The 26,450-nt window shown below is 39.0% G+C and overlaps 1 long non-coding RNA gene across 1 annotated transcript in view; it reads left to right on the plus strand.

Annotated features, from left to right (window-relative positions):
* LOC144284351 (uncharacterized) overlaps positions 1–20,554 on the plus strand; it is a 40,865-nt gene extending 20,311 nt beyond the window's left edge. Inside the window, exons 4-5 of the long non-coding RNA XR_013352701.1 lie at positions 3,514–3,625; positions 19,886–20,554. This is a non-coding gene — a long non-coding RNA (uncharacterized LOC144284351). The remainder of the gene's footprint in view (positions 1–3,513; positions 3,626–19,885) is intronic.
* The last annotated feature ends 5,896 nt before the right edge of the window (positions 20,555–26,450 follow it).

The raw sequence follows: 26,450 nt of genomic DNA on the forward strand, positions 1-26,450 counted from the left end.
AGGCACCTGATGGTTTTGCATCGCATAAATAATGTCGAACTCCCTCACTGCACTGAAAAGCTCCAGGAGCAGGTAGCACAATTCCTGGAACACAACACATGCTCAACAGATAGTTCTAGGAGATCTCTAGGTGGCTCAGTGCTTTTGGCCCAGGGCGTGATCCTGGAGTCCTGGGATGGAGTCCCCACATTGGTCTCCCTGCATGGAGGCTGCTTCTCCCTCTGCCTGTGTCTCTGCCTCTCTCTCTCTCTCTCTCTCTCTCTATGTATCTCATGAATAAATAAATAAATAAAATCTTAAAAAAAAACCCAAACAGACAGTTCTAGAATTAATCAAGACAATATCAATATAAATTATAACATTGGAAATGCCAATTAATAGATATTCAGATAATGAAATCATTAAACCAACTTTTACTATATGTGTTCCACATATAAACACAATGCATAAAATAAATACACATATGAGACACTACTTAGATAAACACATGTATTTCACAGACTACTTACAGCATGCGTAAGTTACCACCATGCATTTAGGAACAAAATATGCTCCCTTGCTCTTGAAAAGTTTAGATTCATGAAGTGAAGAAAAAACATACACACATAATTCTCAAATCAGGTAGAATGGGCTCAATGCTAAGTGTATGTATTTCTCTACCAGATATATGCTACTGAGAACTTCTCATTATTTTCCTCAAATCATGAATATAAATGTTTCTATCTAAAATAATTCTAAGTTTGGGCCTTATAAATTTTAACACCCAAATGACTTAATTATGGATTTTATGGAATATCAGCATATATTTGATTTGAGGGGATCCCTGGGTGGCTCAGCGGTTTGGCACCTGCCTTTGGTTCCGGGTGTGGTCCTGGAGTCCTGGAATCAAGTCCCACGTCGGGATCTCGGCATGGAGCCTGCTTCTCCCTCCTCCTGTGTCTCTGCCTCTCTCTCTCCCCCTCTCCCTCTCTCTATCATAAATAAATAAATAAATAAATAAATAAATAAATAAATAAATAAATCTAAAAAAAAAAAAACCTTATATATTTGATTTGATTTGCACACACTAAAAATGATAACTTTTTGCTAGAACCTATACTATTGTCTTTCAGAATATATTCTCAAAGTCAGGATGTTTGTAATTTATAAAGTAACCTAATATTAGAGTTATAATAAATTTTAAAAATCTCTAAAAATAATTTTAAATAGTTTTATGGAAAAAGATGGGATGGAATAAAGTATGTAGGTGACTATAAAATATGTTGCTTGGTTAAGGATAATAAAACAATATTGCAATTCCCACGGAGTTCAAAATTATATTGATTTGTTTAGTAGAAAAAGGAAGGAACTTCTATCATCTTACATTCAGATGGACCATTCACAGTTTCCCCTAAGGATTCTAGACTACAATAGAAAAATGATTTATCAGTAGAACATTAGAATATGCTCACATAAATAAAAATTCAAATGAAAATTTATGTAAGTGTTGCTTAAAAAAAGTGATAAAAATGGAGGAATTTTATTTTTATTTTTTAAGCATATTTATTTATTCATGAGATACACACAGAGAGAAAGGCAGAGACACAGAAGACATGTCCCTCTTCATGAGGCTGATGTGGGACTCAATCCCAGGACCTGGAATCAGGACCTGAGCCAAAGGCAGATGTTCAACTACTGAGTCACCCAGGGGTACAAAATGGAGGAATTTTAAATTTTGTTGGGTTTTTGCCAGTTTTGAAAAGAATTTTCTTTTTTGAAGCAGCAGCAGTACTCAGCTAATGGATATTCAATAATAGAAAAACACTTCGGTCAGTTTTCCTCTACCCAGAAACCAAAATAATGGCATGAAAGTCAACTTTCAATTTTTTTTTTTATTTTTGAAAACCTCCTTTGAAGGTGGGAGACTTGGTTTCACAAGATGAGGAACTGATGAAGAGATTCAATTCAGCCTTGAAGAATTTCCATAAGCTACCTATGATAGACTCAAAGGGAAATATGAAGCCTTTAGACATGTCCATAGTTGAGATCTCTCATGACAGTCAAGTTTAATTCTAGAGGGAATGTCTAGGTGGCTCAGTCAGTTAAATGTCTTTGACTCTAGTCATGATCTAAGGGTCTCTGTCTCCTTTTGCTCATTCCCCCCTGCTCATTCTCTCTCTTTTTCTCTCATAAATAAATAAATAAATAAATAAATAAATAAATAAATAAATAAATAAAATAAAATCTTTTTTAAAAAAAAGTTTAATTCTGGGGATTATAGGCAAGAATAAATAGCCTAGGTCTCCAGTATGTAACTGATAAAAAGATTGAGGTGAAGAGTTACAAATACCTACCTGGAACCTGGATCATGAATCAGTCTCATTTGTTAAAGAGCATAATCATGGAGCATTTTATTAAAGTAATTGGGAAGTTAATGTGTCACAGTCCAATTTTAGTATATGTGCTGCCGAAGTGAGCACTGTGTCACAGTCCATAGTGGTGCAATGAAACTAACCCAGTGATGAGGCCTGGTACATTTCCCCATTTTATAGTTTTCAGCATCTCTTTCTATACCTGCTTTATTTTCTGCTTTGAAGCACAGCAATACCGCTGTCCTGATCAGTGCAGATAAAAGGCAGTTTACAGAAGACACCAGGTGGTATACAGAAAAAAAAAATAGGGATTAAGAAGGTAAATATATTATAAAATTGTCTCACAAATTAAAACAATTTAAATAATTATAATAATAAACAATATTTATTAAGTGCTTACTATGTGTCCATTACTAAGTGCTTTATAGAAATCACTCATTTAATCTTTACAGTGAACCTGAGGTGGGCATAAAATTTATCCTCATTCTACAGACCGGGTCTCTGAACCTTGGAGAGTTACATAACTTGCCAAGGTCACACAAGTAGTAGCATTGATTCAAACCTGGGGTATATGGCTCCAGAGCCTGATAGTAAATGCCTTTGGTACCAAGAATCAAGTTCCTTTTATTCCAAGTTACTCACAGAAAAAAATCTTATTTTGAATTTTAATACCTAAAAGGACTGGGATAAATAAGAAAGTATGTGAGTAGCTAGAGTTTTAAAAAGATGCATTTTTGCCTATCACTGGCTCTGTGATCTAAGGATAGCCACTTAAGATCTCTTGACTCCGGTGGACTCAGTTTACAAAAATGGCTAAGCTCTTTCTACTTCTAAAACTGTATGGTGCTTATGTTCACACAACACTTGGAATCATAATTATTTACTGCTTTAATTGTTGGATATTTAATTATGTCTATCTTACCCGTAATTTTTTTAAAGACAATCTTACGTTATTCATATCTCTTGCCTATGCATAGGGTGTCACATTTTTCATGTCAATGTAGAAATCAATATTGAACTGTTTTCTGATACCTAGGTGTATTAGAACTAATATAAGGGTGTTAGAACTAATATATATGCAAAAATCAAAATTAATATAAATCTAAGTAATCTTAATATCCAGAAATCATTGACTTTACATGGATTTTTGAATTTTACATAGAATGGAGTTCATCAAATATCTGTGTCCAGTGAAATGCAGGTCTAAACAAGATGAAGCCTGAAGTGTTTCCTAGAAATTGCAATGCCATTTACTTCTGGGTCAAGGATTGCAGGTGAGCCAGAGAATCTCAACCTGAAAAATGGTTTTGAAATTGTTGACTTCCAGGCTCTAGTGTTCTCTACATTTTAAAAACAGAGACGCTATTGGCTTCAAAGCTCTTGTAATAAATACTTTTTCCCCCCTTCAGGATTTCAAAAACCTCAGAAGAAAAGCCAAATATGGGAAAGGTTCTTGTACAATCCTTAATCAAATACAACTAGGTTGAAAGAAGATATATGCTCATTATTTTGCTCAGATGGCTTTTATTCTAATTAAGTTGAGGTGGTATTCTTCTTTAGACTTATGACCATAACCCCTAATATAATTGCTAACATTCCTGTAGTCAGATCATTTCTTACAAATAACTCTTTGAGACATGTTGAGATAATTTCTTTTGAAAAGCCTGTAAATCTCTGCGTAATCATCATAAAAGTATTAAAATATAGAATTGTAAATATGAAAAGGATCTAAAGACAAATATTAATCTAAATTATAACTATACAGACTATCCCCCAAAGGCATATCTTCTTTAATAAAGAAAAAAAAAAGCAATGCTTTGAGAAAATAATTCTGGATTCTTTTTTGGTGCTGCATGGGCAGGTCACCTAATCTCTACCAACTGAAGATTTTTTTGTTTGAAGTTGGTCTCTAACAACTCTTCCATTTACCCAAATGTAGGAGTCTGTATTTATCCCCACCGAAATTCTACAACTTCTTTTATAATGCTTCCCATTTGATGCTAATTCCAGTTGATGGTATTTTTCTAAGGATTGTTAACTTAAAATTTACAAATGTTGGATGTAACTAGCACCTCCTCACATCTTCCCAACCTGTGGCATGCTGGACCATGTATAGGACCCATATTATATGCACCCCTGGTCCTACTGGCTCTAGTCACCCTATCAATCATCACTCAGATCTGGCCCAATGCTACTCATGAGCACTCTGGTTTCCCCAGAGGCTATTCAAGGGGTCACACTGGAGAACCTGGGAGTGGGAGGGAATTAACACAGACCAAGAGAGAAAAAGACAGGGAAGAGCCAGCAGAGCTGAGGTGCAATTCACTCTGTGTTACCTAAAAACCACATATATTTCCTTGAGAAACTCAGGCTAGTTCAGTAATGTATCAAGTTGTATTTGCTTGTCTTCTTTCCCTCCCTCTCTGTCAGTTTTCCCTTACTTTCGGATCTGGGGATTGCACTTCCCCCCTTTTTATCCCATAAAATATTAACTGAGCCAATAAAGTTCTGCTGAGCTGTGTTCTAGGGAAACTGGTTAAGATCTAGAAACTGTAATCATACAGATTTTACTGTCTTCACCTTGACATAGACCTGTATTTCATAGTTCACCATGAGGGTTCGAGAATCACCAGGAAGTATCTCAGATGTGCTCACAAACATGTCTGCTCAGCTAGCACATGGCAACTGATGGTGTTGATTATATGATGTATTTTTGTCCTTCTAGCTGGTACCGTTATCTTCCATGGGGCATCACCTAGGCACTGAATCTTCAAGGTCCAAATGCTACATGGTATTATTTTCTAAAAGAAGGGAGAACATTGTATAGTCTAAAGAGATTCAGCAAGAATGAGACTCGTGTTTCATTGTGAAAAAAGGAACTTTTCAGAAGAGACCTGAGTCAGAAGACAAATTCAAATGGCAAATGTCCAGGATAACTCAGATACAGCCCTCTGATTTAATCTTTGTCATTGGCTCCAGGCAGAGAAAGAGGACATATACAAGATGAATAAGATTCTAAGAATTTCCAAATGATTCTCTAGATGAGGACTGTAGCAGATCTGGAAAAATCAGTCTATTTTACCCAAGATTCATGTTCTTAGTCTGGGACTCTGACACTGGCCCCAGGAGTTGGGGAGGAGGGCTGCAAGGGATCTTTTTGGTGATATTTGCAACATCAATGTATCCTGCAGTCACCCCTCCAAAGAAAAAGCTATAGTAGACAGTTTATTCCCTAGGGAAGATGCATGGGGGTGAAGCTAGGAGAGGAATGGAACATCTTCGTATGCATTGCAGTCCTTCTTGTGCTTGTAGTATGTTTATAGTGCTGTCAGGAATTCTTTTTTGATGGGATTGTCTTCTGAATCTTGTTTATAGTTACACTGCTCTAAAATGTAAATTAAAAGCCACAGCACCATAAAATAAAGGCAAGGCAGTTTGTACAAATTGTAGTGTGCTCTGGATCTGGGGAGGTGAAACAAGAAATCTTAAGTTACTGCCTAGCAGCATTAGATATTTAGCTTGATCAAAGAAGGGCCCTCAGAGGTGCATAGTCATAAAGGCAGGGAGCACTGGCATGAGAAAAGAATGAAGAGGGCATCAGTGAGTGGAGTGGAGGAAGTTAGCATCCTGTACGGTGTTTATTAGGTCAGAGATAAACTGGTGCTCACCATGAGTCATTTCCCATGGAAATGGGAAAGGTGGTGAAGAGCAGCTGGGAGCAGCAAAGCTCCAAGTAGGGTTTCACACCAGTGTTTGTCTCTAAGTGTGAACACAGCTGCCGGCAGCCTGGGAGCACAGGTGTAGACTACTAGTTGTGAAGATCAATAGGGAGGCTCTGTGCTGTTTAGCTTATTGGTAGAGTTAGGGTGTTTTTGTTTTTGTTTTCTTTAAAGATTTTATTTATTTATTCATGAGACACACACAGAGAGAGGCAGAGACACAGGTAGAGGGAGAGGCCGGCTCCCTGTAGGAAGCCCAATGCGGGACTCAATCCCAGGACCCCGGGATCATGACTTGAGCCAGAAGCAGACACTCAACTGCTGAGCCACCCATGTGCCCCAAGTCAGAGTGTTTTATGGACAAGCAGGGGCTGTTCGTTTTCAGATATTGTTTGATAAGAGAAAAGTAAAATCTTCCTACAGTACAGAAATGCTCTGAGAAGAACAGGTAACTTCACATGAATGGGTCAAAGAGAATGCCAAAGCATTAAGTACGTATTTGCAGACCAAAAATATCTCCCATTCATGCTAGATTGAATCTGGCTGTTTTTGGTGTGGCTCTTTTATAAGCATCTCTTTTGTGTGGCCAACTGCTTGATTCAAAAGAATAACAACGCTAGTATCTGCACATCTGATCCCTGGCCACTGCTATTAATTTCCTCTAAGCATGTCTGTAAGCTATCTGAGTGGTACAAAAACCCTTTTAATTCCATTCCAATCTTCTTTTTCTATCAAATCCAACCACGTAGGAGGAAAGAAAATGTGTTACTCTTGGAACAGAAATCAGAAGTGGTCTCTGAGATGTATGAAGCACTGGCCCCACTTTGGATACACCTCCATTTTGTTTCTCTCAAATTCTCTTTGCATATGCACAATCTTTAAAAATAAGGGATCAAACACATGTAGTATTTATATGTGTCTGTATTTATTCATGCAACCATTCATCAAATGTTTGCTGTGTGCTCTGTGCTGATTCCAAGACAAGGTGGCAAAATCTGTTTTCTGAAGATGTTAACTCTCTTGCTGGGGAGACAGATCCATAAACTCTTATCATATGAATAGAAGCACTAAGGAGATTCTCCTGACTCAGATTGGGCTTGAGTGTTAGCAGAGGGGCCAGGGGGAAGGAGGGGAGATAGGGTGGAGCAAGGCTTCAAAGGACAGGTGACACCCGAGACACAAGAATTAGGTGGAGGAAAGCAGGAAGTACACCAGGCAAAATGGATGAGATGAAGAAAGGCAGAGTGTTGAGGAAATGTGTTATGGAACAATAGAGGATGTCAAAAGGCCAGGCCTTTCTTCCCCTGCCACGGAGCCTGAATTCACCTTGTAGGTGATATAAAGCATCAAAGGCACTTGAACTGAATGAGGAATAGCACAGAGTTATATTTTAGATAGATTATTTTAAGAAAACAAGGCTTTGAAGAAAAGGACATCAGCTAGGTTGTTGCAAAAGATAATAAGGGCCTAAATGGAGGAAAAGGTTGGAGGGATTAGTGGAGGCAAGACATTTGAGGTGTTTGAAGGAAATGTAGCAGTAAAATCTAGAGCACTTGCTTATGTATTGGAGGTGCATGAGTTTATGGGCTGGATGGTTGTTAATGTTTCCATGCCATCCTTTCCTCTATACTCTTCCACTGTATTGAAGATGTCAGAGCCCTGGGACCTACATTTTTCCTCACTCTCTAGTTAGCAGATTCTCATGTTAGGTTCCTCCCACAAGAGGCACTCAAGAAAGATTTAGAAAACAGAAAAGAAGCAAAACCTATAATTATTCCAGCAATGGTGAGTAGGAGCATGGGTTTTGGCAAGTGGCAGCATGTAGTTTTGCTGGTAGCTTCAGGGTAATCTCTTGAGGATCACCACTTTTGGTGATATAGATTGCTGGGATTTTTGGTGGAGGGTCCTCAAAATGTCTGTTATTTTCTTTCCCTCAAGACTAGCAGCAGCTTCTCTGACCTTTGCTTCTATAGTGCTCCTAGTTGATTCTGGAATTTCTTAATTCTCTGTATTAAATTCTTTCCTGCATAAGATATCTGTTTTACTGAACAAACTCTGATGAAATCAGATGATACCCAGGTTTCTGGCTTACATAACCAGCTAGATGGTGAATTGGAAAATTTATTCATTCATTCAATCAGCATTCCTTATTTATTGAATATCTATACACCCAGGCTTTGGTAGAGGTACCAGAGATACAGTTACTACTATCAAAATGATCAGTGCTTCTGGGTGTCTCAGTGGTTTAGAGCCTGCCTTTGGCCTAGGGCATGGTCCTGGAATCCTGGGATCGGGTCCGCATAAGGCTCTCAGCATGGAGCCTGCTTCTCCCTCTACCTGTCTCTGCCTCTCTCTCTGTGTGTCTCTCATGAATAAAGAAGTAAAGTCTTTAAAAAAAAAGAAAAAAAAAAAAAAGAACCGAAAACAGGTGTTCAAACAAAACTTGTACACAAATGCTCATAGAAGCATTGTTTACAGTGGCCAAAGGTGGAAGCAAGCCAAATAGCCATCAAGTAACAAATGGATAATCAAAATATGATATGTCCGTACATTAAAATATTAGTCACAAAAGGGAATGAATTACTGATACATGAATGAACCTTGAAAACTAATGCTAAATGAAAGAAGAAAACACAAAAAGCCACATATTGTGTGATTTCACTTATATGAAATATTCAGAACAGGCCAATGCAGAAAGCAGATTAGTGGATGCCACAGGCTGGAGAGAGGGAAACGTGGGGAGTGATTCCTTGGTGGGCATGAGGTTTCCATTTGGAGTGATAACCAGGTTTGGAACTAGATACTAGTGATAGTTGCACAACGTTGCGAATGTTACTAAATGTCACTGAATTGTATGCTTTAACATGGCTAAGATAGTAAATTTTATATTATGTGCATTTTACCAAAATAAAAATCTATGAAGTTCACAGAAGAAAGCAAAGAAGGAAATCTTTGTAACCCTGGGTTAGAGAAAACATTTTTTATATAGCACAGAAATTGTACAAGTCATGAGTGGAAAAAATAATACACTGGATTTAAAATGAAAAAACTTCTGTATTTTCAACTGCTAAGAAAACAGATAGGAAGCTACAGACTGGGAAAAAATATTTGCAGAATGTATATCTGATAATAGATTCATATCTAGAATATATAAAAAGTTTTTACAACTCAATAATAAAACAACTTATTTGAGAAAATAGGCCAAAGCTTTGAACCGATACTTCACCAAAAAGAGAGATACAAATGGCAAATAAGAACATGATAAAATGCTTAATATAATTAATTAGGAAAATGTAAACTAAAATCAGAATGAGATATTATGAACATATATTAAAATGGCTAAGGGGGTGCCTGGGTAACTCAGATTAATCACCTGCCTTCCACTCAGGTCATGATCCTGTAGTCCTGGGATCAAGCTCCGTCTGGCTTCTTCCTTGGCCTCTTCCCACTTATGTTCTCTCTCTTGCTCACACACACACTCTCAGATAAATAAATAAAATCTTTAAAAAAAAAAAGGCTAAAATAAAAAACCAAACCAATCAACCTGACAACAGCAAATGCTGACGAGGATATAGAGCAACAGTAATCCCCATTCATTTCTGGTAGGAAAGCAAAGGGGCATACATAGCCCCTTTGAAAGACAGTTTGGTCATTTCTGATATAGTGAAACATAATCTTCATGCAACCCAATAATCCCTGGTATTTATCCATGAGAAATGAAAATATGTGTCTACAGAAAAACCTCTACATAAATGTTTATAGGTACTTTCTTCATAATCACTAAAATCTGAAAATATGCACTAGCTGGAGAATAGTACATTCATACAATAGAACGCTACTCTGAAACAAAAAGGAAAAACTACTGATGTATCCAACAAGGACAACTATGAAATGGATTTTGCTAGTGGAAGCAGACAGACTCAAAAGGCTACAGGTTGCATGTTTCCATTAATAGGACAGTCTGGAAAGGCAAGACCATAAGGTCTGAAAACAGATCAGGGGTTGCCAGGGGTTGGAGTTGGGGGAGGACATGATTATAAAGGGACACAAGGAACATTTCTGGAGGGAAATATCTGGAACAGATATTTCCTATAACTTGATGTGGTGGGAGTTACACAACTGCATGCATTTTTCAGTATTCCTACAACCATATACCCCAAAGGGGTCAATATTACTGTATAACAAATTATACTTTTATAAATCTGGTTTTAAAAAATAATGGAGCATACCAGTTGGTTAAAGCAAATGAAAGGGCATTGGCAGTCCTATTGAGAGCAATTTCACTGGTAAAGCCTGAAGCAAGATTGTGATAATAGTATACATTTATTCAATGAGGTAGAAAGCAAGGCATTCTGCAGAGAATAAGATGTGGGCCTCTGCTGAGTGCTACATTAATCAAGTTAAACTGCCATGTGTCTTTTCCTCTAGGCTTGTAATTCAAAACCAGGGAAGTTTAGGGGGGCGGGTGTGATGTGGGACAGAAGGAGGGCGCAAAGATTTAGAATCTCCAGGGGCACTTGGGTTTGAAAATCGTATTTATGATATTTAATTTGGAGAAAGAAGCTTATTTGTCAAGTAAAAACTAGGGAAAGAAAAGCTTTTGGTTTAATGAGGATACGCAGAAGAAGAAAATGACTCACTGGGAGTCTTCAGTGGAGCAGGGGTGGCAATGGAGAGGAGAAATTTTATGACAATAGGGAGCACAGGCTAAACCAATTAGAGAAATTATGTCCCATAAACTTAGACTCATCTTGTATTCAATAATAGATGCAGTATCGATATTATTTTCATTTATCTTACCACCTTGTATTTGAGCCTTAACTGACCAGAAACAATCTGTTCTAAGATAAGAAAAAAATCCCATTTTGTTTCTGCCTACTTAGTAAATGGTGAGGTAAGTCACTTTCTTTGGGGTTGGAAGAAACAATCTGATTTGGCTTCCCTTTGCAAACACTCTCAGTATCTTTTGGATTGATGCGCCAAATTCTCACTCTGCCCAGTGTGGAGGTGACTGCTGAGTGCCGAAATGCTGGTGCCATAAAATCCAGCTGGACACGTAAGTCACGGTGAGCAATTATAGCTCAGAATCCATCCCTGCAGGATCTGGGGTCCCCATGTGTGCAGCATCCAGACACATCTCCTCCCTCTTCCCAACTGCAGCAAGTCCAAGCCAGACTTCACAGGATGAGTAAGCGACACATGGCATGTGTGAAATTCCCCTCCACCCTGTTACCCTTCCCAGAGCTGCCATAGTGACGATTATAGTAACCTTGACTCCATAAGGAATGTGACAACTTAAACCCCACAGACTACTTAGCAACGTGTTATTACAGAGCAATAAGTTGTGCCCTGGGCCCTGGAATGATGATGACCATGCGGGAGCTCACATCGAAGGATACTTGTCCATCAGTCAGGAACTGGCTTCCTAGACATGACTAAAATGTCTAGAACAAGTGATGTCTCTTACAGAATGGAAAGTATTTCTACAACCATTCTGGTGGCTGGTCTCATCAATGAACAGTTGACTCCTCTTTCATGTTAGAGCTAGCTGGCACTTTGGCATTCCACAAACTTCTCACATTTATCCAGGGATGAATGGTCTTGGATGCAGGGCTGGCTTGGCCTCCACTCTGGGATCTGAACTATCTGGAAACTTAAGTTTCAGGCTTGAGTTTAGGGCAGTCCAGATATTTTAATGAACTGTAGAGACTCTTGGTAATTAAGCATTTAAGGTCTGGCTTCGGATACCCCCAAATTATAGGGTACAGTGGAACGGAGATAGAGAAAAGGATATAGCTATGACAATTTTTTTTTCATGAAGGGTCTAGGATTCAGATCAAATTTAATACTTCCTATGGTGACTTAGGTCTTTAAGGACATTCTAGGGAAGTTGTCATATGGATGACAGTCAACATGCCTTTAACCACAGATACCCTAATATCATGAGATAAAAAACTAAATGAAAGTCATTTCATGGTAGGGGCAGGATGTTTTTTGGCCCTATGAAATCCCATTATGACACCTCATCCTAAATTTTGCTTTGGCAGCCTTTTTTTTTTTTTCCATGTCAATAACTTCATGACTTCGTGATTCTGAAATTAGGATATCAATCTGAATACAAAGGGAAATTCAAATAGATATACAGTTAGGACAAACTTTCTTAAAAATTAATAAAATTGTCATAGAAATGAAGATTCTCATGGTTCTGAATCAACCAAAGTTTTAAATGTCCTTTGGATAAGGAAGCTGTAAGTATATTCTTTAAAGACTTATTTATTTATTTTGGAGAGAGACAGAGAGAAAGAGAAAGAGACTGGAGCACACAAGTGGGGGGGAGAGGCAGCAAGAAGGAATCTTCAAGCCGACTCCTCGCTAAGCACGGAGCCCCAAAGAGGATTTGATCTCACCACCCATGAGATCATGACCTGTGCCAAAACTGAGAGTCGAATGTTTAACTAACTGAACCACCCAGGCCTGGCATCAGACCCAAGGACATTGTAAATATAAATATAAGTATATTCTTTTTATATGAACATTTTCTGACAAAGTGTTTTAAGTTTTTCCTTTCACTATTAAGTACACTGGGCACTGGGATGCCTGGATGGTTCAGTGGTTGAGCGTCTGCCTTCAGCTCAGGGCGTGATCCTGGAGTGTCGGGATTGAGTCCTGCATCAGGCTCCCTGCAGATGCTTCTCCCTCTGCCTATGTCTCTGCCTCTCTCTCTGTGTCTTTCATGAATTAAAAATAAATAAATAAATAAATTAAATAAATAAATAAATAAATAAATAAATAAATAAGGTCCATTGGGCACAGTTTCATGTTTCATTTCTACAGATAACACATTAACATACCCTGGGGATGCCTGGGAGGCTCAGTGTTTGGGCCTCTGCCTTGGGCTCGGGGCATAGTCCTGGTCCGGGAATCGAGTCCTACCTCATACTCCCCTCAGGGAGTCTGCTGCTTCCTCTGTCTATGTCTCTGCCTCTCTCTGTGTGTCTCTCACAAATGGATAAATGAAATCTTAAAAAAAAAAAAAAAAATCTACCCTGAGTATTCTCAAATTACTTGAGAAGACTGGATGTCCCCAGATAAACCAGAGTAGAATATGTACTGTGGCACTTTTAGCACTGTGGTTTATTTGTATCAAAGAAGCGAATAATAGTGACACACTTGTGTCACAGTGACTTGACTACCACTGACTGGTCTGGAAGAGTTTCACTTTTATTCTTTTGGATAATGTCCTTTAATCATGAGAGTGTGATCTGAACTATCTCCTTAGTAAAATGACCACTGTTCCAGCTGGCAGATTGATAGAGCGGCTCTGTCCCACGAGGGGTCTGATGAAGTCCTTGCATCTTGGCGCACGCTAGTTGATTCAGTTGCCATTCTAGAAAGCAGGCAGTGTATGGGGGGCCACTAGAGCTTCACCAAGGCCACTGTGAATTCTGGCTTGAAATTTCGCAAGACAGCCCATTGTATTTTGAAGTAGCATTTTCCTTGACGGAAAAGCCTTTGTTCATTATTTCTGTTCAGTGGACAAGTCAAGGATTCATGAATTCAAAGTGACATTCTGAACTAACTGCTCAGACTGGTTGTGGTAAATTGTCATTTACCACTCTCTCTCCTCTTGCTTTTTTTTTTTTTTTTTTTTCAAGATTCTGGTAGCATTCCGATGAAAACAAGTCAACTCCAATGCAAGGGTAAATCTTCGTTCATACGCTCGGAACTAAGTGTTCTTAGTTCTCTGCAATTATGCTGTTAGATGCGATCTTTGATGCTTCACCCCTCATTGGAGAATAAGACAGTAGCCCAGCATGCCATGCTGTCACAGGGCAGGCCTGGGTCTTTGCCTGTAAAGATGGGAAATTTGCAGCCCATTATTGCAATTCCAATGAATGTGTCGGAACTATAAAAGGCCTTATTCCATCTGGTCCTCTTCACAGGAGAGTGAAAGAAGACAGGCAGGAATGTTGATGGCCAAAACCACTTAATTTCTATTGAAACTAAAAAAGAAAGAAAGAGCAGACCTAGGGCGCCAGAAAACAGAAAACAAGCATATGGTTGTTAAAATTACGCAAACAACCGGAGTAGAGAAGACAATCTGGTTTCAATGGCATAAGTGATTCTACATTGCTTTTTGATCCACAACCACCCTGGCGACTACTGCAACTGTATGAGCCTTCCAGTCTTCAGGATTGTGTAGATACGAATTTAGACTTGGTGTCTGGTTTGTTATGAAATGAAACTTGTTCACAGTATAAGTGCAGAGCAGAAAAGAATATGATTAGAGATGCCTGTGAGACCTTTCTCTTCATCCTGCCTCTCAGGCATGAGTCACCATTTCCTCTTAAAATATGGAGAAATACTAAATGTGGCTTTCATGTGGGTTGTACACTTGGTAATGACTGAGCTGGGAAAACCACACAACTCTCTAGCCATCCACATGCCATGGGTTCTCACAGCCATCCTGAGAGTTGCCGAGATATTACAGGAAGTTTAACATTCTGCTCCTTTCGCTTATCCCATGTGTTGGGTCTAACATCTTTATGAAAAAAATTGCCGGAGGGGAAGAGGCCAAGGCCAAGTTCTTCATGGTCGTCAGAAAAACTCATGCAAATGACAGCATGTAGCTCTTTGATATCCTGACCTCACGGGCTTTATAAAACACTGTCTCCAAATGATAGCTCAGTTCTTGTACATCAGAAAAAGGACTTTGTGCCTTGGGTTTATGAATGATTGAAAAGCAACCCTCTCTCCTTTGAGAAACAGTAGTGGCCCTGGCCAACCACCTGTGCTAAAATCATTGATCTCTGTATATCATACATTTTGCAAGATACCAGTTTTTTTTTTAAGATTTTATTTATTTATTCATGAGAGACACACACACAGAGAGAGAGAGAGGCAGAGACACAGGCAGAGGGAGAAGCAGGCTCCATGCAGGGAGCCCGATGTGGGACTCGATCCCAGGACTCCAGGATCACACCCTGGGCCGAAGGCAGACACTAAACTGCTGAGCCACCCAGGGATCCCGCAAGATACCAGTTTTATTGAGTGGGTTTGGGATATACTTAGAGCACTTGTCAAAAACTCTTCAGAGTTGAAAAGATGTGGCCAAACTGTGGAAGGAGCCTCGGTGTCCAACGAAAGATGAGTGAATAAAGAAGATGTGGTTTATGTATACAATGGAATATTACTCAGCTATTAGAAATGACAAATACCCACCATTTGCTTCAACGTGGATGGAACTGGAGGGTATTATGCTGAGTGAAGTAAGTCAGTCGGAGAAGGACAAACATTATATGTTCTCATTCATTTGGGGAATATAAATAATAGTGAAAGGGAATATAAGGGACGGGAGAAGAAATGTGTGGGAAATATCAGAAAGGGAGACAGAACGTAAAGACTGCTAACTCTGGGAAATGAACTAGGGGTGGTAGAAGGGGAGGAGGGCGGGGGGTGGGAGTGAATGGGTGACGGGCACTGGGGGTTATTCTGTATGTTAGTAAATTGAACACCAATAAAAAATAAATCTAAAAAAAAAAAAGAGTTGAAAAGATGTGCAGCTTTTTCTTCTGTATTTTGCCCCTAACATGGCTATTGCTAATCTCAGAAAGCCTGTATATTCCCAGAAATGAAGAAATATACCTTAAACTATGACAAAGATCATGATTTGGTATTTCCATTTTTTTTTTTTTTTTTTTTTACAAACTGATTTTTTTTTTAATGTTCTCTTTCTCACATTCCTTTTAGGAAACATAGTAATATGATTACAAAGAAAAGATAGATTAATTAGTAGTCATTTTTCTGAGAAGGCCTCGTCATTCCCATGAGAAATAAGTAAGGAGTTATAAATATATAATAACTTACAAGTTGTCCTTATGGGATCTTCATGATTTGTATTCATTTTCATTTTCTCTTTTAAAATGACATCCCGTGAAAGAATGTAGAGAAAAACTGTGAGTGTGTAACAGAGACCCTCCCATAATGTAGAGCCTGCTCATATCAGGAAATAATTGTCAAATGAACAAATTCTTTTAGCGTACTAGAATTCAAAGCTTTTGGTAAATTTAGGAAGGTGGCAAAACCCATATACTCAATGCTGCTATAGGCAACAGATCCCCATAAACAGCCTCTGTGCACTTTTTAGAACTATAAGTTCTGTTCCCATTCCTCATGTTCTGATATATTCTCTTTTAAAGGCAAGGTCTCTAAGTTACTATTCACTGTGTCCAATCACTCAGGCAAGTTGAAACAAAAAATAGGTTAAGAACTAGTGCCTTAGGCTTATTGCCATAAGTCCATAGATCTCATTATCACCTTTTGGTTCCAAATGTGCAGAGCTATGTACTATTCTGTATTAATGGAGGACTGTAGCCATCTCTCACAGATATGAAGTGACCATAGTTGCCAAATTCAAAGCAGCCAAAAAATGGAAGTGTATCTCTAACAAGTGCAACTATATTTGTGGGGACAATAGGTGCAAATATTTTAGTCCTGGTCTACTTTAGAAAGCTCAGGTCAGCTAGTTGTTTTTGTAGGATGTTTCCTGGTTTTGATATTTCTGTAGGTTTCGAGAGATTTCCTTGAATGTCAGGAAGAATCTTGAGAAGAGAAATGGATTTCCACATCTGAGTTGCATTTCAGATCGAATTTGCAGGCTATCAGAGTCTAACCTCCATGGTACATTACTCTGCTCACAGCTTTTTCGGGTATTCCGTTCTGACTGCTTCTCAAATCGACCCAAAACCTAAATGCAGAGACCAGTGGAGCCAAATTCTGGATGTCTGGGAAGAGCTGAAAGCAGTCTCCCACTGGTACATAATGTCCTGGTGGTTTTCCTTTTTTATTTGCATGAATATAAAAACAGTCCTTTAATATGTTTACCTCCTAGCAAATAACTGCTCCAGGAAGCTCTGCTCTGTATGTCTTGGTTCTGTAGCTTGCTCCCTACCCCTTATCCCTGCCACAGGTCCTTAGCAATCATGAAGGTGACCATATTTTAAAGATAAGTGATGTTTGGTGGAAACAAACTGCCAAATATTCACACTGAATGAGTGGTGTGTACGCACAAGCTGTAGCTCCTTCCTGTAACTGTACATGTGGTCATCCTGGGCCTGGCTTCCCACTTGGGTATCAGCCTGAACTTGAAGATCACAGAGAGGGAAATGATACTTCATATATGCTTGGAGTTTTGGATAGATAATATCAGCCATCACAACCATCCAGGGAGCACGGTATTATAAGGCTATTTTTAATTTTTTTTTTAAGAAAGAGAGGTGTGTGTGGGTCGGGGGAGGGGCAGGAGAAGGAGCAGGAGAGAGAGAGAATCTTAAGTGGACCTTTATCTCTCGATACTGAGATCATGACCTGTGCCGAAATCAAGAGTCCAACGCTTGAGTGACTGAGCCACCCAGGTGCCCAGATAAGGCTAATTTTATGGATGAAGGAATTGATGCTTAAAGAAATAAAATCACTTTTCTAAAGTCTTAGAGGATGAAGTATACATCCTTTCCCCAAATATATAATGTAGAACCAGAAAATATGTTACCCTGGTATTCTTTGAGGCATGATCTTGGCTTCTTTTAGTTCACATATAGGATTCTTACCACACCCCAAGTGTGTGCAGAGGGGTGTGCATGGGAGAGCTGTCCAAATGTGACGCACTAAAGCAGCTGCATAATCTTTCTTTCTTGTGGTTGTGAAAAAAAAAGATAAGGAGGATATATCTCCTGTCCACTTTGGGGGAGAAATATGCAAACTTAATTTTCTCATGTGAGCTATAAAACAAGTGTCAGAATTTCTTTCTCTATATCATATTTGTAAAAGTTCTCAAACGCTTTTTTACACATATGCATATGGTATTATCATGCCATCAGACAAGGAGTAGAAACTGGAGAGTGTACCAGAAAATTTCTTTTTGATGGAGCTGGCAGCTAGAAAGCCAGAACAAGAAGGAAATAGAAGGAAAAAATAATTTTTGTATTTTCTAAGGTGAAGGCAAGACCATGGAGTCTGGCTTGTGTCTAGGATTTTTTTTCATGCTCTCACCAGCTTTGTTATTAAGTGAGATATAACTGACACGTGTCTGGGACTTTTGATAAGCCTTTCAGTAAGCACCACATAGGTGAAAAAAAGAAATAGAGATATGTTATTGAGATGTTATTCTTAGGCATCAACCATCTGTACTACTGATGCCTATTTTTATATACATAAGAGTTTAAAAAATAGTCTCTGATAGAAGATACTCAATAATTATCCATTACAATCTCTATACAGAGAATTGTACTAATGAGTGTGACAAGTATTTTTTTCAAACATGAACAATTAGATGTCCAGAAGTTAAGAGGGGAAGAGGTAAGGAAAGCCTCCCACAGAGAGTAGAAACCTGAGTTGAGTTTTGAAGGTGAACACTAGTTGATCAGTAAGGGTGGTGGGTGCATGGAGGGCATAGGGAACATTGAAAAGCATTAATGATAATAATTTTTGGTTTTGAAGTTTAGCTGTGAAATGCAATGGTTCCATTTTAATTTGAAATCTCTTTAATTTTATAAGGTCATATTGAATTTTCTTTGCCTCATCTTTTTTGGGTGGGGTGGTGTAGACATATTGAATTTTCTTTGCCTCATCTTTTTTGGGTGGGGTGGTGTCTGTGCACCCCCCATGCACCATCCCCACCCCCAGCATATTGACATAATGGCAAAGCAGCTCAGACCAACCGTGAGCTTGAACCCCTGTCCACAGCCAACTGTTTTAGGGGATGGCAGCTTCCCAAGCAAGGCGTTGCTGTTGCCATTGACATCTGGGATACCAATTCGGCATTAAGACACTTTATTTTTCTGATCACTTGAGGTAAACTATGGTCGATTGTTAAGAGATGACAAGGCCCTGCTGTTTGTGGCACATTATCACTGTGTTTTAGTAAAATAAAATGTGTCTATTATGAATCTAAATTTGGACCCCAAGGATTCTATTCCCAAACAGATTCTCTGGATGAGAGAGATGTACAACTAGAAATTCTTGTGGTGGCTAGAGAAATCCCACACACTCGGAAAGCGGAGGGAAGAAGCTGCTCAGAGAGAAAGACAGAAGCAGAAGTGAGAAAGAGAGAAAGAGAAGTCGCTAGTTCTCTCATTCCAAATGCACACTTGCCCACGGTGCCGTGAAACTCTCCCAATAACGTTAAAATGCTTCCTACTGGTTTCAAACTCTATGGTACTAGTGGATTTCTCATACTTAAAATTAAAGTATTTTATATGCACACATTTATATGAAGGCATCACAAAGACCATAATCTCTTTATATCTTTATACACATTTAAATGCTGACTAATGAGGACCATAGTCTGCCAGTTTGTCACCTCTGGGAAAGTCATCAGAGATTGTCCATTTTACCAAGAATTAACCACTTACTTTTCCCTCACAATGAAGTCTTACATTGTCTCCAGGATTTTAGGAGGTAATGCTGTTTTCAGACTAACAAGTACAGGGCTCCCTCCCTGGGGGCCTACTGCCTACAGTAGAGTTGATTCAGGGATGTGCGAATGGTTAATCCACCTTCAGCTCTGCCACCCAGGTGTGTGATGCAGATAAAGTATTTGCTTCAGTTCTTCATGCGGACATGCGCATGCATCTATTGTGGGGGCCAGCTTTCTGTTTGTGTTCACGTTCATGAGGTGTACCTTGGAAGAGCACAAAGCAAACACGAGCACTCTACACAGAGCACTAGATCTTATTCAGCCCTTGAAATCCCTGGAGGGCAATGTCATTTCATTAGGAGGCTTCTTGGCCACTAATCTAGGGCTTTTCATTTCCTTAGGCACATTGGTGTGGTAACAACTTTCCCTCTGAAAAACAAACCATTTGAGGAAGCACTTTCTGAACGCACACCCAGAGAGATCTGTTTTTTTTTTTTTTTTGGAAAATATGAGCACCGAAAATCATCAGGAATCAAAGCAGAATGGGAACAAAAGTTGGCGCAGGAAGTCGGAGGAGAGGTGGGTGCTCACAGGAAACCCTGCAGGAGTCTCTGCCCAGGGAGGCACTCCTCCACTCCTCCACCCTCAACAGTCTCACCTGCTCAAGCGGCACAATTCGCTGCTCTCATTGACCTCTGGGGTACGAGTTCAGCATTAAGATGCCATTGTCGTTTAGTCCCTTGAAGTACACTATGGCTGGTTGTCAAAAGACCAGAAGGCACTGCTTTGGTTGTTGGGTTTGTAGAAGGAAGAGACAAGCATGAAGCAGAGCCATTAGAGGATGAGGTATGCTCTGCTAAAATACTTGAGTCTTATCTCATGGCAAAAATGGCCATGAAGGTGTTTTTTTGTTTTTTGTTTTCCACTCTAAAAAACCCTAAGAAAGCCATAGTCCATTTGCAGAATGAATTTAATTTCTTCAATCTTTTTGGCTGAAGTAATTCCCAAGAAGTCTGATACTGTACTTTTTAAAGACTTGAGAGAGACCTCCTGACAGACAATAAAATCAACCAAGGTGGTTGTTGTGATTATTCTTTGGTTTGCAATTGGGCTTGTCTCACTCTGTTTTGATGAAAACTATGCCTTTGAGATTTTCAGCATATAGTCAGCGCTCAGTGTTAAATCAAATAGAAATCTAGATCGTAGATTACAATACTGAACTTTGGCTCAAATTTAGCTGTTTATTAAAAAGTATAAAATGCAAACAAATGCATACCAGCATACCTGGTATGCACTTCTTACATTCCTTTCTGTTACTCTTTGGTCCAAAGTCCAATTTCAACCATGCATCTTAACTACAATGTTCCTAGTGTAGAAGGAGAAGCAGTGCTCTGAAGGAGAGAAATCATGGGCTTAAGGAACATGCAGGATTCTGATCCCATTTCCATAGAGCTGTGTGACCATTGAGTCTTAGCTTCCTCCTAGGTAAAAAAAATAATACCATCTGACTATGATTCAAAATTGTGCCCAGTAATAGACAGGATTATGAATTAATATGCCTAGGTGGCTTTCTGGTTTGTAGAAGACACACACTACAAGTGACTTCTTTCTTCCTCCCACCCCTCCCTTTTAATCACTCCATTATCTTATCTATAGCTAAAACCCCTGTAGGTCTGTAAACCTCAGGATTTCACTAGTGTCAAAGCCTCTCTAGCCACTTTTTTTTTCTAGCATCACAGATTAAAATACTATTCTTTTTTCTACCTATTTTTAAATTTTCTATTCTCACCCCCTCCCCCCATCCTCCCTGACGCAGCAGGAATGAAAATGCTATGGTAAAATTAGGTGCTTTGTATTTGTTGGGTATTCTAGATTGCCATTTGATGCATTTCCTTTCCACCAGATCCATAAAATGCCTTTTTTGCTGAGGTTGCTGCAAACACTGCAACTAGTCTCTTAGGCAAGTTGGCAAGTTTCAAAGAATGCCATAGGCAAGTTTCAAAGAATGCCATAAGGGAGAGACATAGAAAATATTTTTAAAAAGCCCACATAGCCTACCATGTAATAACATAAAAATCTACTTTAAACAGAAATATGAACATATTTTTTTAAAGATTGATCTATTTATTTTAGAGAGAGAGTGTGTCTGTATATCTGCACTCCTGAGCTTAGGTGGGGGAAGAGAGAGGCAGAAGGAGAGGGAGAGAGAAAATCCTCAAGCAGACTCCCCCACTGAGCCCAGGGCCTGACATGGGCCTTGATCCCAGGAACCCTGGGATCATGACCTGGGTGGAAACCAAGAGTCAGCCACTCAACCAACTGAGCCACCAGGTGCCCCTGACCAGATTTTTACCTAAAGAATTAATCAGCTTCATGAATTTACTCAAAGAACTAGAGAAAATCCTAAAGGTATAATAAAAAATGTGACAACTTTCCATTTTCTTTCCTTGTGATAACTTTATCTATTTCTTACAACAAAAACAAAAGAGGCCAAGAACAACAAGAAGACTCTAGATATTTACAACAGTCTCTAATTGATGCCTTGGAAGTACTAATTATTGGTTCCTATGAAACCTTTAACATTTTGTCATTATTGGGATTGGCTCTGGTGAACCCAAAAGGACAGTGGGAAGCAACTACATGAGAAACATTGCAGGAAATTGCAAACCAAAGAATAATCACAACCACCACCTTGGTTGATTTTATTGTCTGTCAGGAGGTTCCTCTCAGGTCTTTAAAAAATACAGTATTAGGCTTAATAGGACTTACTTCAGTCAAAAAGACTGAAGAAATTAAATTCATTCTTCACGTGGACTATGGCTTTCTTAGGGTTCTTTAGCGTGGCGGGGGAAGAAAAACAACAGCTTCATGGCCATTTTTGCCATGGGATAAGACTCAAGTATTTTAGCAGAGCATACCTCATCCTCTAATGGCTCTGCTTCATGTTTGTCTCTCTCTTTTCACCTCTTAAACCAGTCCCTTCATATCCTATACTTTCCAGGCTCTGCACAGCGCCTCAATATGCTGGACTATTTTACAAATCGTGCCTTGCTTTCTTGCTAAAAATGCCTGTTCTTCCTCTGTAGCACCACTCTGCTGCATCTCTGCAAAGCATTTCCTGAGCCTCTGCTTCCACCTCCCCTACCCCACTGCCACACCACCAATCATGGGAAATCAGCCACTTCCTCTTGTTTAGGAATACAATTTCCTGCACATACCTGTATTCTAGATCTTGTAACATATTTTATTCTGGCTAATTTATAAATCAGTCTTCTCCAGGAGACTATAACCTTCCTGAAGCCAGCTTTGCATTCCTGGTGCTTGGCACAGAGTAGGTGACCACTAAAAGATGAGGAATAAATGGAAAGCTATAGCAGAGAGGATAAGAACTTGAAGCAGGGAATGTGGATGATGAAAAAACCTAAGACGCTGGGGGCTGGTACTTCCAAGAGCAGGTGCTTGGAAATAATATACAGGCAAAGAAACAAATACTCTGAGTCATTCAGAGAGATGAATGGTAGGTAAAAGTGATACTGGATTTTTACAGTTTAAACCAGATGCTAAAGATTCTTTCATTATTTATTAACTTTTTTTTTCATTTAACTTTGGAGGTTGCTTGAAGATGGTCCATAAATAAAAGGTAATTCTGTAAGCACCTGTATGCTCTGGGAAACTTTATACTATGAATGTGATATGAAATATAATTGCACACAAAAAATGAGCAAATGGTCTAGTCACACTGAGTCAGTCAACTGCTTGTGACTCTACATAAATATAACTTGATGAGATGAGTACTGGAAGTTATACTATATGTTGGCAAATTGAATTCAAACAAAAAAAATAATAAAAATAAAATGGGAAAAACCAAACAAAATAAAACAAAAATATATAGCCTACCTTTTGTAGAAAAAAAGAAGAAGAAGAATAAAAGAAAAGAAAGAAAAAAAAAAGAGAGGAAATGGAGACTGAGAAGAGCAAGAAAAAGAAGATTCACTTAGTAATTCAGGAAACAATTGTTGAATCTCTGTAAGTCACCAGACTCATAATACACATTGGGTCAACAAGGCCGTCATAGTTCCTTACCTTAGGGAAGACAGACAAGTAAACAAACAAGTATGCAAATCTAGAGTCAATTTCAGATAGTGAGGAGTATCCTATCTTGAAGATAATAAAGAGTGCCATGTGATAAGGCCATAATTGAAAGACTACTTCAGTACTTTGGTTTGGCTGATTGGAAAAATCCTCTCTAAGGAATTGACATTTATGCTGAGACCTCTGTGACAAGAGGAGCCATGAGGACATCTGGGAGGAGAAGGTTCTGGGCAGATAGGATGTGTCTGGGTCTTTGGGATGAGGAGTTCAGAGTCCTTGAGAAACCAAGAGAGAAGGCTAGTGCGGCAGAGCACAGGGTTGGAGGAAACCAGTGATTCATGTAATGATGCTGGAGAAATAGAAGGCAGCTAATGCAGTGCCTGAGATGTCACAGAGAAGAATCTGGATTTTATTATTGCAAGATTTTAATTAAATAAGTGAAAAGAGATCTGATTTATATTTTATAAAGAACACCCTGCCTGCTGTATAGATTTTTGATAATGGGGAAGCAGTTGGAAGCAGGGCAATGACAGCAATAGTCCCGATGAGAGATGACAGTGGATTGAGGAGGGGGGTGGTGGCAGAAGGGAGAAAATTGAAACCATGGGGATTAATTGAGTGGAGAGTATGGAGAAGAGTATAATTTCCAGACATGCTATACAAATGGAATAGAAAACTGTGTGTGTGTGTGTGTGTGAGAGAGAGACAGACAGACAAACAGAGAAACAGAGACAGAGGGAAACAGAGGCAGAAAGAGACACAAAGAGAGAGAGACCAAGGGAGAAGAATTAAGTGCATTTGCAACATGGAGACAATAGAAGCTGGACAGTGACTCCAGATTAGGTCTGAAGAGGCCAGATTATGGAGAGTCTTGAGCCCTTTGGGCCATGGTGTATAGTTTAATTTATCTGAGAGGCAATGAAGAAAGACCACTGATGGGTTTTATGTAAGAGAGTAACATGATAAATTTGATTTTGAACAACATTGCTTTTCTGTGGCTCCTGTGAAGAGAGTTGCCTGGAGGTCCCCCAGATGTCGGGTTCACGGAGATTCCTCATGGGCCCACCTCACTGCTGGCCTAGCTGTGGGACTATCTGTGTGGAGCTCTTGCCTCATTTATTAAGTTCTTTGTGCACTGAAGGTAGCACCTGATGTGATTCATTTTTAAAACACTTAGTAAAGCCCAAACAGTATCTCACACATAATATGCAAAGAAAACATATTTCTTGAATGAATGTTCCAATGTTATGGGATTATTTTGGCTCTGAGGTGAGGTTTGGGGACTCTACCTATACTTCCTCTGTCTTCCTTCCCTGGTCTCCCTTGTAGTGAAGGGGTAACTTCCTTGCTCACATATACCTGCCACCTTCTGGATAGGTGATTAAGCGTGGACATGATTACAATTGGGAAGCTGGTAAAATTCATCTTTGGTACCCCCCGACCCTTTTAGAACCTTGTGGATTATTGCAGCTCACTGAGCTCAATGGTCTAGTTGTCAACCTCTGTATATCCTTTCATCCCTGCCAGGGCCAATGCCCTGCACACCAGGCCAGTGGTGGGATGGGACAAGGAGAGAGTGGTGAAAAGCTCTCAAATAGCTTAAATGATCTATTATCCTAATGTGTCCAATACTGATTAGACTAAACACATAATCCCTCCACGTGGTATTTGCATTTTTACGATAGGATAAGCACGGTATTAAAAAATTTACAAAGGACACTGGGCTAGGTTAAGACTTGTAGGATCTGCCTTCTTTCAGCAATGTGCATAGTCTGAATAACAATAAACCTTTATCAAGTGTCTATATGTGCCAGGCAATGTGCTGAATACTGAGGAGTTAAAAATAATATGCAGTCCTACAAGGATATTTTAATTCATTGAGGAAGACAGATAAGTGAGTAGACAATTGCAGCACTGTGCATAATCTTATCCTCATTTCAGTCTGGAATTTATCACCATTTGCAACCCCCCAACCTAGTAGCTTTTATTCATAAACTAAAGACTCCACGTTGAATGTACTGCTTTCTCATCCATTTGGGATTAAGGGATTTTGTAGATTAGTTTAGAAATATTAGTGCTGTTGCGTAAAATTATTACAATTATTCAGTTTTCAGGTTTCTTATCTTAAATTCATTTATCATCCTTCCTCTTGCCTAGGATTGAAACTCTAATCAGTTTTAATGGTATTTTTGTGATTTCTAAGTAGAATAGAGTCCCACAGATACACAGATAGAGTATGCACCCAGGTGGGATGTGTCACCTGCAAAACAAAGGATCAGCTTATCAGCGTTCACACTCTTATTAAACTGCCAAATGTTATGATTGTGAATTAAATGTGCCCTCTTCATTAGAGGACTTTTATTTTCTCCCCATTTGAGTCTTATTTAGAAAGGAGTATTTTCAACAATACTGGGTTCTTTGTTTAATTTTTCAGCTGTGAAATAAAGCATAAAAAGATAAATGTCTACCAGCACACAGATTATCATTTACAAAGACTTAAACAAATGCAAGCTTCACGTGTTTTCCATCTTATTTATTTTGCTCCACAAGATAAGGCGAGGCATGCAATGGCTAACTCTTACGTTATAGTTAATTTTAACTCCCATATCAATAAGCAGATGCCTTTTCAAGTTATAAAAAGTATGCCATTATTATCAACTGGAGAGAATGAGGTCATTGTTCTCATAACACTATAAAAAGCCAGAAGGGCGAAAACATATTTCAAGGAAAAAAAACCCTCATCCAACCAACAAAATACCTTTGAGGCAAAGAATATCACATGGAATTTTCCCCACAAGAAAGTATTAGATTCAAAGAAAGATAGTAAAAGCCCAAACAGCAGAGATATCTCAGAAATGGAAGGATTGTTTTATG

This window comes from Canis aureus, chromosome 15 (genome assembly GCF_053574225.1).
Source record: "Canis aureus isolate CA01 chromosome 15, VMU_Caureus_v.1.0, whole genome shotgun sequence".
Classification (NCBI taxonomy): Eukaryota; Metazoa; Chordata; class Mammalia; order Carnivora; family Canidae; genus Canis; species Canis aureus.